Raw genomic sequence first — 14,919 nt, forward strand, 5'->3', positions numbered from 1 at the left:
ACACACACACACACACACACACACTCACACACACACACACACACACACACACACACACACACACACACTACATGTATGTGCCTGAAGTCCAGTATTTTTCTGCAGTCTCAGTGCTGCCAACTGTCTCTGTGATTTATGCTGCATATCTAATCTCTTTTTGCTGACAGACAAACCAAAGTTACCTTTATTTCTTCATAATGCATTCATTTGCTTAAAAATTAAAATAAATAGCAGCAGGAGCCTCCTTTTAGCAGAAAGCTGTGGACTTGATTGGGAGATCATCCGGGTACACAATTTATATAGTGGGTAAACATTCAGAGATGTGATTGATGTTGAGATTATGTAGGCTGTATGATGGTTGGTGAGCAGAAGCCATTGGTATGTTAGGACATGGAGTCATGTAAAATATAAGTAGCTAACCCTTTTTTATTATACTACGTAACAAAAAACAGAATGCAAATAACATAACAGAAAGTATCTACAAGGATATGACTGCAAACAAAAAAGGGAGAGTAAGCTTGAAGGGTGCTCATACAGGTGATGTACAGACATATTTCTGAAAAAATTCAAATGGAAAGTGTACCTTACTTTATAGGTAAGTACTAGACTAACTGCCCATACCAGCCATTTTAAGCCTACCAATTTCTCTCAAAGGTGAGAATAAAACCCTCTACCTTGTCTCTCTTAGGTAAACTCCTTAACCATTATGCCAACATCAACCTCTTTTGTGTTCTTTATCTGCAAAAATTATTTACATCCAACAGTTTGGGGGCAGACCTGAGTATTCTCCACACAAGAGTACAGGGTGTTTACCTGGTAACGTGTGCGTTCATATATGCTACACAGCTACTCAACATTCATTTTGAATATGATCATGTAAGGAGACAGGAGTTTTGTTTATGTATGTTCATAGGTATGTAATAGGTTTTTGAACTGTGAGGATATTAAGATGCCTAGCCTTAGATTCCCATGGTAGTTTTTAGCCCTTATACTTTGTTCATAGGTTCATAGGTGTGTACTAGGCTAATGGCCCTGGAGCCTTTACAAGCCTAGCCTATAGACGTGCCCTGGCATCATGCTGCCTGATGTTAGTTCCCAGTGCCTCTGTCAAGTAGAGACATTGGAGTGATCCTGAGGGTGAACTTTCTATTACCCATCCACTCATCAAGATTTCTCTGGAAGAGGAACAGCAAGGTGCTCTGCTTGACATGCATGGGAAGTCTATTCCAGAGCATGGCCAGCCTCTAGGTGAAGAACCTGTCTCTCCAAAATGTTCTGTTGTTTGTAGTAATAAGATTGAGGTCTCTGGAGCGTGTGGTGCAGAGGGATTGGGATTTCTTTAGATGTAGCATTTCTAACAGAGCTGGGTCAGACAGGGCTTTGTAAGTCAAGCAGAGATCACTTCTAAGTAGGCGATATGAGAGAGGGAATAGCTGGATTCTTTTGAGTCTGTCCGTGTAGGACATGTGTTTAATGCCTAGGATCCTCTTCCTGAGTTACTTCTGTGGCCTCTCCAGCTGTTGCATGTGTCAAGTGAGGTACATGCTAAATGGGGCATTATACTCAATGATTGGTCTAATGAGGGAAGAGTAGAGAGAGACGATAACCTTTTTCTTTCTGGATGCAAAACCCTTGGTAATGAGATGTACCACATAGAAGGACTTTCTGACCACAGCAGTAATGTGGTGGTTGAATGCTGTCAACCTGCATCCCCAGATCTCTTATAATGCCTTCAGTGGGCTCCCATTGATGTGGTAATTAGCGGGAACTGAGTTTTTCTCAAAGGGGATGACAACGCATTTTTTGGCAATAAGCTTAAGGCCTTGGTTTCGACATCAGTCATTGGTCTCAGTGAGGCCTTTCTGTAGGATGTCTGCATCACTTGAGGAGTTAATAATGCCTGCCAGCTTGCAGTCTTCTGTCAAATTGGTCAGCCAGAGTCCCTTTTTGTTGACCTAGACTTCTGAGAAGTAGATGCTGAACAGACTCCACTCATGACTGGTCAGCAGTCTGACTTGGAGTCTGCTACTTTCACACTGTGTGTTCTATCTGTGAGCCAGTTTTAAACCCATCTAGTGATATAGGGGTTGATGCCTAGTCTGGTGAGTTTATCAATAATTCTCAAGTGAGGAATGGTACCAAAGGCCTTGGCCAGATCAAGGTAGTTAGCAGAGACCTTCAAGACAGAAACACACTCAACCACCATAGCACAAACCACAGGATACATAGCTCATCTCCACAGTGTGCCCCTCAACCTAAGCCCCTAAGGCTTGTGTACAAATAACCCAGAGGTGGGAAGAACAAGGATATGTTGGGACATGTTGCCCCAACCTTGAGGGACAAGGTTGCTAGGTGGAGATGAATTAGTGGTTACCCATACATTCATTCAAATTACTTTTAGGTTCATAAGTTCATTGGTGTGTACTATGCTAATGGCCCTGGAGCCTGTACAAGTCTAGCCCATAGGATCACCCTGGCATCATGCCACCCAATCTTAGATCTTAGTGCCTCTGTCAAGTAGAGCCACTGGAGTGATCCCCGGCATGAATTTTCTATTTCCCATCCACTCATCAAGATTTCTCTTGAAGAGGGCCAGTGAGGCGCTCCACTTGACATGTATGGGGAGTCTATTTCATGGCATGGGCAGTCTCTGGGTTATGAACCTGTCCCTCCAGCATGTTCTGTTGATTATGGTAATGAGGTTGAGGTCTCAGGAGCATGTGGCATGGAGGGATTGGGATTTCTTTAGATGTGGAATTTCTAACAGAGCTGGGTCAGACATGGCTTTGCAAGGCAAGCAGAGATTGCCTCTAAGTAGGCGATATGAAACAGAGAATAGTTGGAGTTTTCTGTCCATATAGGACAAGTGTTTAAGGCCTAGGATCCTCTTTATGAGGTACTTTTGCAGCCTTTCCAGTTGTTGCAGGTGTCTAGTGAGGTACATGCCAAATGGGGCATTGTACTCTATGATTGGCCTAATGAGGGAAGAGTAGAAGGAGACAATGACCTATTTCTTCCTAGATGCAAACCCTTAGTAATGAGATGTGTCACATAGAAGGACTTTCTGACCACAGTGGCAACATGGTGGTCAAAAGAGAGGTTGCTGTCAACCTGTGTTTCTAGATCTCTTATAACGCCTTCTATGTTTAGTGGACTACCATCAATGTGGTAATTCAAGGGAACTGGGTTTTTCCCAAAGGGGATGAAGAGCTTAAGGCCATTGTTCTGACACCAGTCATTGGTCTCATTGAGGCCTTTCTGTAGGATGTCAGCATCACTTGAGGAGTTAATAATAGCTCCCAACTTGCAATCATCTGTGAATTTTGTCAGCCAGCGTGTTGGCCTGGACTTCAGAGAAGTAGATACCAAACAGGAAAGGATCCAGGACCAAACCCTGTGGGACTCCACTTGTGACTGGTTGACAGTCTGACTTGGAATCACCTACTTTCACACTGTGGGTTCTATCTGTGAGCCATTTTTCAGCCCACCTAGTGATATAGGGGTTTATGTCTGGCTTAGTAAGTTTTTCTATGATTCCTGAGTGGGAAATGGTATCAAAGGCCTTGGCCAGATCAAGGTAGGCTGTATGGGCCACCTTACCTTCATCCACAGCTCTAGTGTCTGACTCAAAGAAGTCAAGCAAGTTGAGCAGACATGATTTATCCTTCACAAAACCAAACTGTGTAGGATCCAGAGTTTGGAGATTCCCTATATCCTTGTTTATTAGGTCCATGATGATGCATTCCATAGCTTTCCACATCAGACTTGTCAGGCTAATAGAGCGATAGTTCCCGGGGTCTATAGTCACTCTTCCTTTGTGGAGAGGGATGACTGTAGCTGTGTGCCATTCAGTAGGGACAAAGCTTGAGGTGAGGCTGTGATTGAACAGGGCACACAGGTGAGGTGCCAGTTCACTCTGTAGTTCATGTAGAACACAGCCAGGGATACTGTCAGGTCCCATAGAAGCTGTTGCACAATAGTAATACTGGGTGCCTGGAAATCTACTGGTATTGTGATTGGCCATTTAGGGGGGAGAGAGGGGTAAAGTTAGCACTGAATCTGTCTGCCAGTATATTTGCGATATCTGTTGGCTCGGTATAGGAGATACCATTGTGCAGTAGCTCAGAACAAATCTGGCTAATACCATGGAGGTTCTTTATGTAACTATAGAAGGCCTTGTGGTTGTCTTTACTATCTGCAATTCTGTTTTCATAGCTAGCTTTAGAGGATTTGATGAGGGATCTCAACCTTTTGTTAAGGCTGATAAGGAAGTTTTTCCAGTCTTGGGACTTCACCTTATTCCGCATCAGTTTCCTCCTTCTGTTGTAGAGTCTGTTTATGGCAGGGGCCACCAGATTGGCTTCCTTGTTTTTTTTTTTTGAGGAGAGTGTCTTAGTTCTATTGGGTATGGCGAGATCCATGCATTTGTGTATGTGTTCGTACAGTGCATTGGTGTATGATTTGGCAGTCATGCAACTATTCTTCATTTGCATGGGTGCTGTGAAGTTAGCCACCTCTATTTTTAGGAGCCCAAAGTTAGCTTTGGAGAAGTTTTTCATGGTGGTTACCTCTGTTGGGGGGTGGGGTGGGAGGAATGTGGATTTCCAAGGTGATTAGCTTGTGATCGTATCTAACCAGGAAGGAGTTGGCTATTGGTGTAGAGCAACGGTCGTCCATGTTAGTAATGAACAGGTCATGGATGTTGCTATCTCTAGTGGGGGTAAGAATGAGCTGGTCCAGGGCATTGGAATTAATGAATTCCAGAAAGTGTTAGGCAAGTGTATTGGTACATGAGTAGTTTTCCCAGTTAATGGAGGGGTAGTTGAAGTTGCCCAGTATAAGAGTGTTAGGTTGGACCCTAATATTCTCCAAGGTGCTTAGGAATGTGGAGTGTGAATCTTGGGACATGGTTGGGGACGTATAGCAGGCTATGACCTGAATAACTCTCTTATCCAATGTTAGCTGCAGCTGAAGTATCTCAGATGCATTATGTTGGGCTACCAGTCTGGAGGTGTGTGCATCCTTTATGAGTATGGAAACACCACCACCTTCGGAACTTCGGTCCAAGCTCTGGTGCTGAAAGGTGTGGAATGAGTTATAGTCTGGTAGTGCAGGGGTGCTTTCTGCTGCCTTGAACCAGGTCTCTCTTACAGCAGAAATGTCAATGTTCTCCATTTTAAGGAGTACTTTGAGTGAGTGCATTTTGAGATTTAGACTTCTAGCATTGAGCAGCATGACCCTCAAATTGCATTTGTTTGTAGCTGTTATGGTGGTAAATTGGTCTTTGGAACACTGCCTAAAAAAGGCACTATAAGGGTGGCAAGAGCCTTGGCCAGTATCCGGAAACCCAGGGGTGACAGATGCAGGCCATCTCTGGCAAAGCATCGATGTATGTCAGTCATGTCATCCCAGGCAGACAGATACTGGATCTCCTTAGAAAGACACCAGAAACTTAGCTAGTTGTTGAAATCAATAATTTTCTGCTTGTACTGTGGTATCATTCTGGGTGATGGTAGGATGCTGCTCAGGGCTAGGGTCATACCCACTTGGGCTACATTATCCAAGAGCTCCTCCATGTCTCTTTTCATGTAGTCCAGGGAGGTACGTCTCAGGTCATTCACACCCACTTGTACAATGACAGAGTTATATTTGTACCTGTTGTTGAGGGACCTGAGTGCATGCATTAGTTGGTGGATCCTGGCGCCTGACAGGCAGCTGACTGTTACTTTCACCTTATTCAACCTAGTAAGTGGAACATCAGTGTGCCTCACTATCGAGTCACCTATGACTAGTGTGTTGGGCATGATGTTTTGCCTCAGGGGCTTTGGTTGAGTGACACACTGTTTAGGAGAATTATGTGTCTCATGATTAGTGTTGTATTGTGGTGGTCAAGTGCGTTTCTGCCTTGGAGGTCTCTGCTGTTTGGTTAGATTTTTATTGAGAGCCTCCACAAAGGTGGGTGTGTGGTTTGTGTTTTTATGTGAAGGCAATGCTGGTGTGTGTTCTGGAGGGCTATGTGTTCCATGTGGTGTGGTGCAAGTGTTGACTTTCTCCTCTTGACCAGCTATTCCGGTCTTGGCTGGAGAGTGCGTGGCTTCCAATTTGGATATATAAGTGCATCTCTCACAAGTCTGAGTGTTGGGGGGTAAGAGGAGAAGGTTGTCAGTGTACATGAGGCAGTTGCTACATTGCCTCAGGATTCCCAAGTTCACCAGGTTAATAGGAGAAAGCACAGAGAACTGACCTTTAGACATGCCTGGAGGGGTGGGCATTAATAAGTACTGGAGCTGTTTCCTTGTAGAAAGTTTAGTGCTGGTAGCACTTCTGTGTACTACAATAATTGCTACAAGAAGTCTGGTAAAGTGCTAAATTAACAAGCTAGTAAAAGTGCAGGAGAGGAGAGAACTAGCAGATCTAGGGGAAAAATTGAAGAGCAGACTTTGGCACTGCTCAGAAGCTTAAAAACAGTCCTGTATACAGCAAATCTGTATCTGGACTAGATTAGTTACAGGAATGGTGGGGAACAAGCACAAACACCGGCTTTTAAACCAGAAAGTTGAAAGAGATGGAAAAACTACCCAAACGGCCAGTAAACTACAATTTCTGGGCCAGAAACCACTCCTCTTGTGGTAGATAGGCTACCCAGTGCTTACCACTCCCACTAATAAGCTAGAAGGCTTCCCTCCAACACAGAAAGTTTTGGGGGGGCTCAGAATCTTACCAACAGTCCTGGATACAGCATCTCTAAAGCAGCTAAAACAACACTAAATACGATTCAAATTCAGTGCAGGCTAGCACACTTGAGTGTGTAGCAATTTTATGGCAAATACAGTTTAAATAAATGCAATTAAATTAACAAATGACTAAAAACAAGTGCAGAAGGCAGTAAATTAGAAGGCTACTAACAAGCAGTAATAAGTGCAGAGTAAAAGCAACTGAACAGATAACAGCATGCAGAACAGCAACCTAAGACAGTTACAGTAAGAACAGCTGAATAAAGTGTATGTGTATATATATATATATATATATATATATATATATATATATGTTTTTTTTTTTTTTGAGGGAGGGAACAGAGCAGGATTAAAAGGCTGCAGGGGTTGTCCTCTCCAAATGCTCTCTTTGTACACAATGGATACAGCTGAAGAGATGGGACTAGTAGGAGTGCTTAAAATCAGAATATGATCTCACTGCACTCAGTTGAGTGAGCAAATGAAATGGGCCCAGAAGGAGTATCCAAATACAAATTTACAAGAGGGGTGGGCAATTTCAAAGCCACCAAGATTAACACCAAAAGAAGAACAGGGAGGGAAGTTGGGGAACTAACTGTAGAGACACAGAGCCCACAATATTCAATTCAATAAATATTCAGTAAAAAAAAACACAATATTATATGAAAAAGTGCAGATAAAAGTGTATTTAAATTTGCTTATATGTCCAGTTGATTGCAGGTAGATCTTAGCCAGCGAAAGCTCAGATATTTTAGAGTTTGTGAATTGTGAATATAAGGTTGAAATTAATTCTGCTACAAATATATGAAAGATAAAAAATAAAATAAAAAGTTTGCTTTAATGTAGGAATATAGCTTAGCAATTTAAAAATGGCATTCATATTGTATGACATAGCTCTGGCTGAAATAAGTGAAAAACAAAGAATGAACACAAAATATTTCCTGAGCAGTTTGTTTCCTTTCAGACTTCTGACAATGGACATGTTTTTATAGTATGTGTTTTCCTCAAGATACGTGTTTGTCACAGTATTAAGAAAAGCTTGACGTAATTCCTCATAGATAAATGGACATGGCTTTTTATAGAATCATCAGAAAAAAGCCTAGAAAAGCAATTTTGGAAAGCAAGTATTATATACTTTTCTCATGTTTGCAGAGCAATTTACAAATATCAATTAGACAGGAAGATCAGCAGAACAGCTTGCACAGATGTTTCCTTTCAGATTTCTGTTAATGGCAGCCTCTCATCAGCAAAAGTGCTTACAAGTAAATCACAAAAGGACAATAGAAAAGTCTACCAAGAGGAAAAAACAAAATCTATGTGCGTGACTAGAACTGTATATAACTGTACTAATTCAGATATGTTAGAGGTATTTTGGTAGAAATACACTTGCTTTGAGGTATTGTATGGAGAAAGGAAAGTCATCATCTATACTGTTTGTGAAGAAAAACTGTAAATATATGCTACAAAGTAGTCTAGCAAATTCCAGCACAGAAGCAGTGCATATGTAAAATAAAATTTTCAGAAATAACACAAGATGTAACACTTATATGGTAAAACCAACCCCCTAGGCTAGGAGTTAAACACAGAATATCATTGAAATGAAACTGCCCCCCAATGCCACAAATGACTACACTTCTAACAAGCTCTTTGTAAAGACAAAGAGCCCACAATATTCAATTCAATAAATATTCAGTGAACAAATAAATAAATAAATGCAATACTATATGAAAAAGTGCAGATAAAAGTGTACTTAAATTCGCTTATACATCCACTTGATTGCAGGTAGATCTTAACAAGCCAAAGCTCAGATATTTTAGCAGAAATAACACAAGATGTAACACTTATATGGCAAGACCAACCACCTAGGCTAGGAGTTAAACACAGAATATCAATGAAATGAAGCTACCCCCCAATGCCACAAATGGCTACACTTCTAACAAGCTCTATGTAGAGACACAGATCTCACAATATTCAATTCAATAAATATTCAGTGAAAAAAATAAAATGCAGTGCTATATGACAAAGTGCAGACAAAAGTGCACTTAAATTCACTTCCAGTTGATTGCAGGTAGATCTTAGCCAGCCAAAGCTCAGATATTTTGGATAGAGACAGAGAAGTACTTTGCTTTATGTGGAGTGGAAGATGATGCCATAGAGCATGTGTTATCTGTGATACATACCACTTCTGTTGAACTGTTTTCATTTTGGTCACCAGAGAAGAACATGTCTAAATTGAAGTCAGTGTTTTCCTTTTAATTATATATTAATCCAAAATACTGTAGTACCAATATTTAATAAAATGTCCCTTACCTATCATCTATAAAAATTAAAAAAAATCCAGTCAACATGACATGTCAAGATGAAACACATCAATATAAAAGAAGGCCCCCCTCTTTCATATCTAACTGCTTAACGCACACTGCAGCTCTTAGGATATTAATTAAAATCTACTGCATCTACTCCAAGACCACCAATTACTGGAGAGCCCACAATCTGCCTCTCAGTAGTTATCTTGGGATTACTGCTTCTGTTTTGCTGCTGGAGAGAGAAGTAGCATAGGAACATTATTTCCTGGTGACTGCTGATGACCAAAAAGCCTAATAACTCTTTCATAAGTGCCAGTTTGGAATTTGTGTTTATATTTTGCTCTTGGTGAGAGAAGGAGCAGAGTGCATAGATTCCTGACTCTTTTTTGTTGAGGAGTGTCTATGCTTGACCTTCCTGCTGGGCTGGTTACTATTAAAGGCATCTACCAGGAAAAGGCTGCAACAAGCCTACAGACCCTTACATCATCTGAGACAAGAATGTGGATCACCACACAGGTTGTGGCCAGCTTCTCATCTTGGAATTGGTGCTACTGGGGAGAGAAGAAGCAAAGGAGCATTGTATCCCAGCAGAGTGAAGCTGTGTTGAGACCAGCACTAGTAGTAGTCAGGCAGCACCATTCAGGTGACTCCCCAGGAGCATTGTATCCTAACAGAGTGAAGCTGTGCTGAGACCAGCACTAGTAGTAGTCAAGCAGCAGCCATTTAGGTGACTCCCCAGGAGCATTGTATCCCAGCAGCATGAAGCTGTGTTGAGACCAACACAAGTAGTAGTCAGGCAGCAGCCATTCAGGTGACTCCCCTCTTTTTATCATTCTTGACAAGTTAATTAATTTCAGTAAGTACTGCTTGATTCACTTCTAACTTCAGAATATCTGCCTAAATATTCATAAATCATTATGGTCTATTTATTAATTTTCCCTCAAGCGTTTGGCAGTGCCCTCTAAAAACAGATACCTTGAGTTGACATTTTTCTTGTAAAAGTGCCATTGAAATTTCACTGATACCTAGTTGCACACAGAGCATCTAGTTTGTAGTGACAAGTATTGCCCCACAGAGTTGCCAGCTGGATATTCCAGACATTACTTTATATTCTCACTCCAACTGTCTAATGAATAAAAAAGGGTCAGTTGCCATAAATATGAACTTTCCCAGTATGTCCATTACCAGCTTGGTGGATATAGGCATCCTGAGGCAATGCAGAAATTGCTTCATGTTTATGACAACCAGTTAATTCTCAAACAAACTGATATGGTATGTGATGTGTTTAGACAATGTCACTAGAGGTAAAGCTCTCACATAAAAGAACTCCTAATGTCAATAAGGTTGGTAGTAGTACACATGCTGCACCCATCACACACAATTCAAAGCAGACACATCGACCACATATCCTGTGGCACTTAAATGTAACCTTCCTAAACCCCAAAGACCTCCTAGATGAAGTACACATAACAAACACCCTCAGCAATCCTGAATGCAGTCTTTCAAAACAACACCCAGATCAATACATGCAGACACATTTCATGGAGATTCTACTTCTAAGCCCATAAGGCAAGTCACCTCAGAATCCAACATACTAGTCACTAGAGACTCCATTGTGAGACACACTGATATCCCACTCACCAGGTTGAGTAAGGAGAAAGTCACAGTCAGTTGCTTATCAGGGGGCAGGATCCACCACATTATGCATACACTCAGGTCATTGGACTAGAAGTACCAGTATGACTCAGTCATAGTCCGTGTGGGTGCAAATGACCTGAGACATACCTTTCCAGACTATATGAAGAGGATGAAGAGAAACATCATGGAGCTCTTGGAATATGTATCCCAGGCTGGTATGAGCTTAGCATTGAGCAACATTTTACCTTCACCAAGAATGATGCCACAATATGAACAAAAAGTGACTAACTTTAATAACTGGCTTCATTTCTGGTGTCATTGTAAGGGGAGTGCAATATTTGTTGGCATGGAAAGAGATGGTCAACAGACCACACTGCTTTGCCAGGGATGGTGTGCACTTCTCCCCTCTGAGCTTTCAAATATGAACCAAAACATTATTGTACTCCATAGTGCCTTTTTTAGGCAATGCCAAACTGAAAGTACTTCTGACATAGCAAATTAAAACCAAGAAAATATAAAGGTGTTACTGTCAATGCTATGAGTATAAATACAAAATTCCACATCCTAGATGCTCTCTTCACCCTAGAGAATACTATGTCTATGTGGTCATTGAGACATGGTTTAAAGTTTCAGAGAGTACACCAACAATGCAAGTTTATAATGCCTTCCACACATTTAGGCCAGCTACTACACAGTTAGGGATTAAAGGTAGAGGTGTCTCAGTTTACATCAAAAATAAATATACCTCAAGGCTAGTCAAGCAGGACAATGAGCTGAGCTTCTCTATGTTTAAATAACTATAGTCAAAATCCAATGCCTCTTGATTGCAAGCTATAGTCCCCCTGTATGATCCATGTATTTAAACTTATTGGAAATACTGACCATCCAACCCAATGCCATATTCATGGGTGACTTTAATTACCCCACTATTAACTGGGAATCATATAGGACACCAAACATGTAGGCACAGAGATGCCTGGATTTTGTAAACACAAACTCCCTGGACTAGCTTGTCAATACACCAACAAGGGGTGTAACCATACTGGATCCGGTTTTTACTAACATAGGAGAGTGCTGCACACCCTATAGTGTAATTGATGTCTTCTCTGGTAAGGTCAGACCACAAAATGGTCTCCTTTGAAGTAAAAATAAAACCTGGAACCCCAGCTAACCCTTGAATATTTAGGAACTACTCTAAGGCTAAATTCCTATTATTAAGTGATAACCTGGCAAAATTTCAAGCCTCCATAAACCCTGACAAACTGCTGTCTATGCAGAATTGTTCATAAAACTCCATAGATGCATGTTAATAGCTGCATAGAGGCAACTGTACCCACCAAGAAGAAGTACAGAACTAACTCAGAGAAGAAGCCACCCTGGTGGAATCACAACATCAATAGGCTGTATAACCGAAGGAAGAAAATCATGGCAAAAAATTGGACGTGCAACACTGAGCAAGCTAAAAGCATTCTCATCAAGCTAAACAAACAACTCAGAGGACAATTAAGGTCTACCAAAGCAACATGTGAGGTAGATTTGGCCTCCCAGGCTAGGGACAACCACAAGGTATTATTTAGCTATATCCACAACCTCAAAGGCAATACACAATTGTGTGCAGAGCTCATTGTTAATGGAGCTACCAAAACTGAGCCAGAAGATATAGAAAACCTACTTGCAGATAAATTCAGCTGTAACTTTACCCTTCTCTCCCCATCAACCTTCCCTCAGGAAATACCATCAAATATAACTCCCCCTACTATCACTAGGGGATAGGTCCTTAATTGTCTTTCTAAGATTAAAAACACTGCACTTCCTCATCTGACTCAGATTACAAAATTTCCCCATATAGTCTTTCACAGTCACTTTTATCTAGTTTCAAATTTTATCCTTGATGAAACATTCTTTTCCTGTATTGAAAATTCTTTGCCTGCATACTTATCTTATCCAGAGAAAAACAGTTCTCAGCAGGTGAAAATGTTCTTTTATTGATAGGATAGTCTGTAACTTTTTGTGCTGTGTTCGCCATTTCCCTTTAGCAAGTTAATTCTCTTAAGTATCTATATACATTCAACTGTTTATGATATTTCAACAAACCTCTATTGTTAATGGCATTTGTTGCAAAAACATTCAAAAGTATAACGCTTTTTGTTTCACACAAGCACATTCTGTTAAGTTAATCATATTTGTTTACTGCATATTTCTTTTCTGTACATGCAGATGCTGTGTTCTAAAAATATCAAACTGTTATTATAGGTTCATAGTTTAGTACTAGGCTAACTACCCTTGTGGGCCATTTTAAGCCTAGCCAATTACCCCAAGTGAGAATCAAACCCTGCACCTTGCGTCTGTAAGGTAAACACCTTAACCATTGTGCCAACCTCCCCCCTATATATATTATGATAGAAAGCAGTTTTACCAAAGCTCTGTTACTGTGAAGGAAAAACAATTCTACCAAATTATATATATTTTCTATCAAATACACATTATTACTTTGATGGAAAAAATGTTACTTTATATAATTCTATAATTTCCCCCTTTTTTATTTTGAAAACCAAAAATTTTCAATCACAATTTAAATCAAACTGAATTTTACATAAAAACCATGTCTCCATTGAATATGTTACTTTCTTTATCATCTACATTAGTTACAATAGATACCTGATTGACAGTCTTTTTAATACAAAGTTTAACACACATTTCAGAATGCCCCTCACCCTTTCCTGACAAGGAGTCCTCCCTGTCAGTCTGATAATGGTTCCTAGAAATTTTACTTCTTGTGACAAAAACTGTATTTTGTCTTTGTTTACTTTGACCCCTGCCTCTTGCAACTGCCTCAGAACTTTTCTCACCTGTGATATGTGTTCTTCCACATTCTCTGACTGTATCAGAATGTCATCAATATAATGAATAGCCTTGTCATCTACTCACATCCTGAAAGAATGTCCCTACTATCTGATGAAAAGTGACAAGACTTTTCTGAAAGGTAATCTAGTCCTGACATCCTGTTGATTTTCAAAGGTACAAGCAAACATTTGCCATTTCCTTTCCTGAAGTGGTACTGCAAAAAATCCATTTCCTAAATCTATCACTGTAAACTAATTACTTTTTGGTTTTATGTGAGCTGCTATTTCTGGAACTTCTGGTATCAAATGTGCTGTTGGCTGTGTGTACTGATTAACCTTACGGAGGTCTATTACCAAACGGTAACTCACATCCTTCTTTTTAACTGGCCAAATAAGTGAATTTGTTGGACTATGTCCTTCAGAATTATGCCTGCCTTTTCTCAGTCTAAAATGCATTTCCTCATGTCATCTACTGCCTCAGCCGGAATTAGATACTGTTTTTGGAAGGGAGAAATGCAATTCCTTGCACCTTTCACTGTAATCAGAACTTCTAACTTCCCACAATCTGTTTTTATTTCTGCCCATAAGTCTGAAATTCTTTCTCTATGGTATTCCAAATATCTCTTTGTTTATCTGTCAGGGGAACCTCCATATTTCCTTTACTGTCTACTAGGCCAACTTGTATTGTCATAAACTTCCAGTTAGCACTCATTTCACTTTCATCTCTTTTTTCCCACAAAATACAATTGGAAAAATTCAATTACTATTTGCTTTTCCTTCCTGATTTCTTTTTCTTCTGAGTCCCTTGCAAAAACTCCTTTCAGTAGCTGGAAGGGTTAATGCCGCTCTCAGTACATCCCTGTTCTCATTCCACACCTTTCTCTATTTCTTCCACTTCCTACTGCACCTGCTATTTCAAACCCATCTTCATCAGTACCAAGAGAAAAAATGTTATGCTTAAAAATATTTCCGTTATCACTCATTGCTCTCCCTCTCATTAGCTTATGAACACATTGATCTAATGTGCCAGCAGTTTCCTCATAAATACATATAATGTCACCTGGTACTCCTTTTACTTGTTTCAAAAATGCATGTGTTAACCTGTTTTGCATTTCTGGGTCAGTCATTTCCCTGTCATCTAGTATGTAAATGACTCGAAAAGCCAATTTAAAATGCCCTGCCTGTTTTAGTGTCCTCTAACAACTTCATAGTCAAAGTTTGACTTTGGGAATATACTAAGAGTATAGCTCATTCTGTCCAACTTAGAATCAAGCCTGCATACATTAGAAACAATGAAAGTCTGATAACACTTTGGAATAAATACCAAAAAAAATCTTTGCAGTGAATCATTTCATGTATGCCATAGGGCTGTTTTTTCTACTTGAGTGTTTGCCTCCTTCC

This window comes from Protopterus annectens, chromosome 15.part0, assembly GCF_019279795.1.
Source record: "Protopterus annectens isolate FY-2018-M chromosome 15.part0, PAN1.0, whole genome shotgun sequence".
In the NCBI taxonomy this organism is placed as follows: domain Eukaryota; kingdom Metazoa; phylum Chordata; order Ceratodontiformes; family Protopteridae; genus Protopterus; species Protopterus annectens.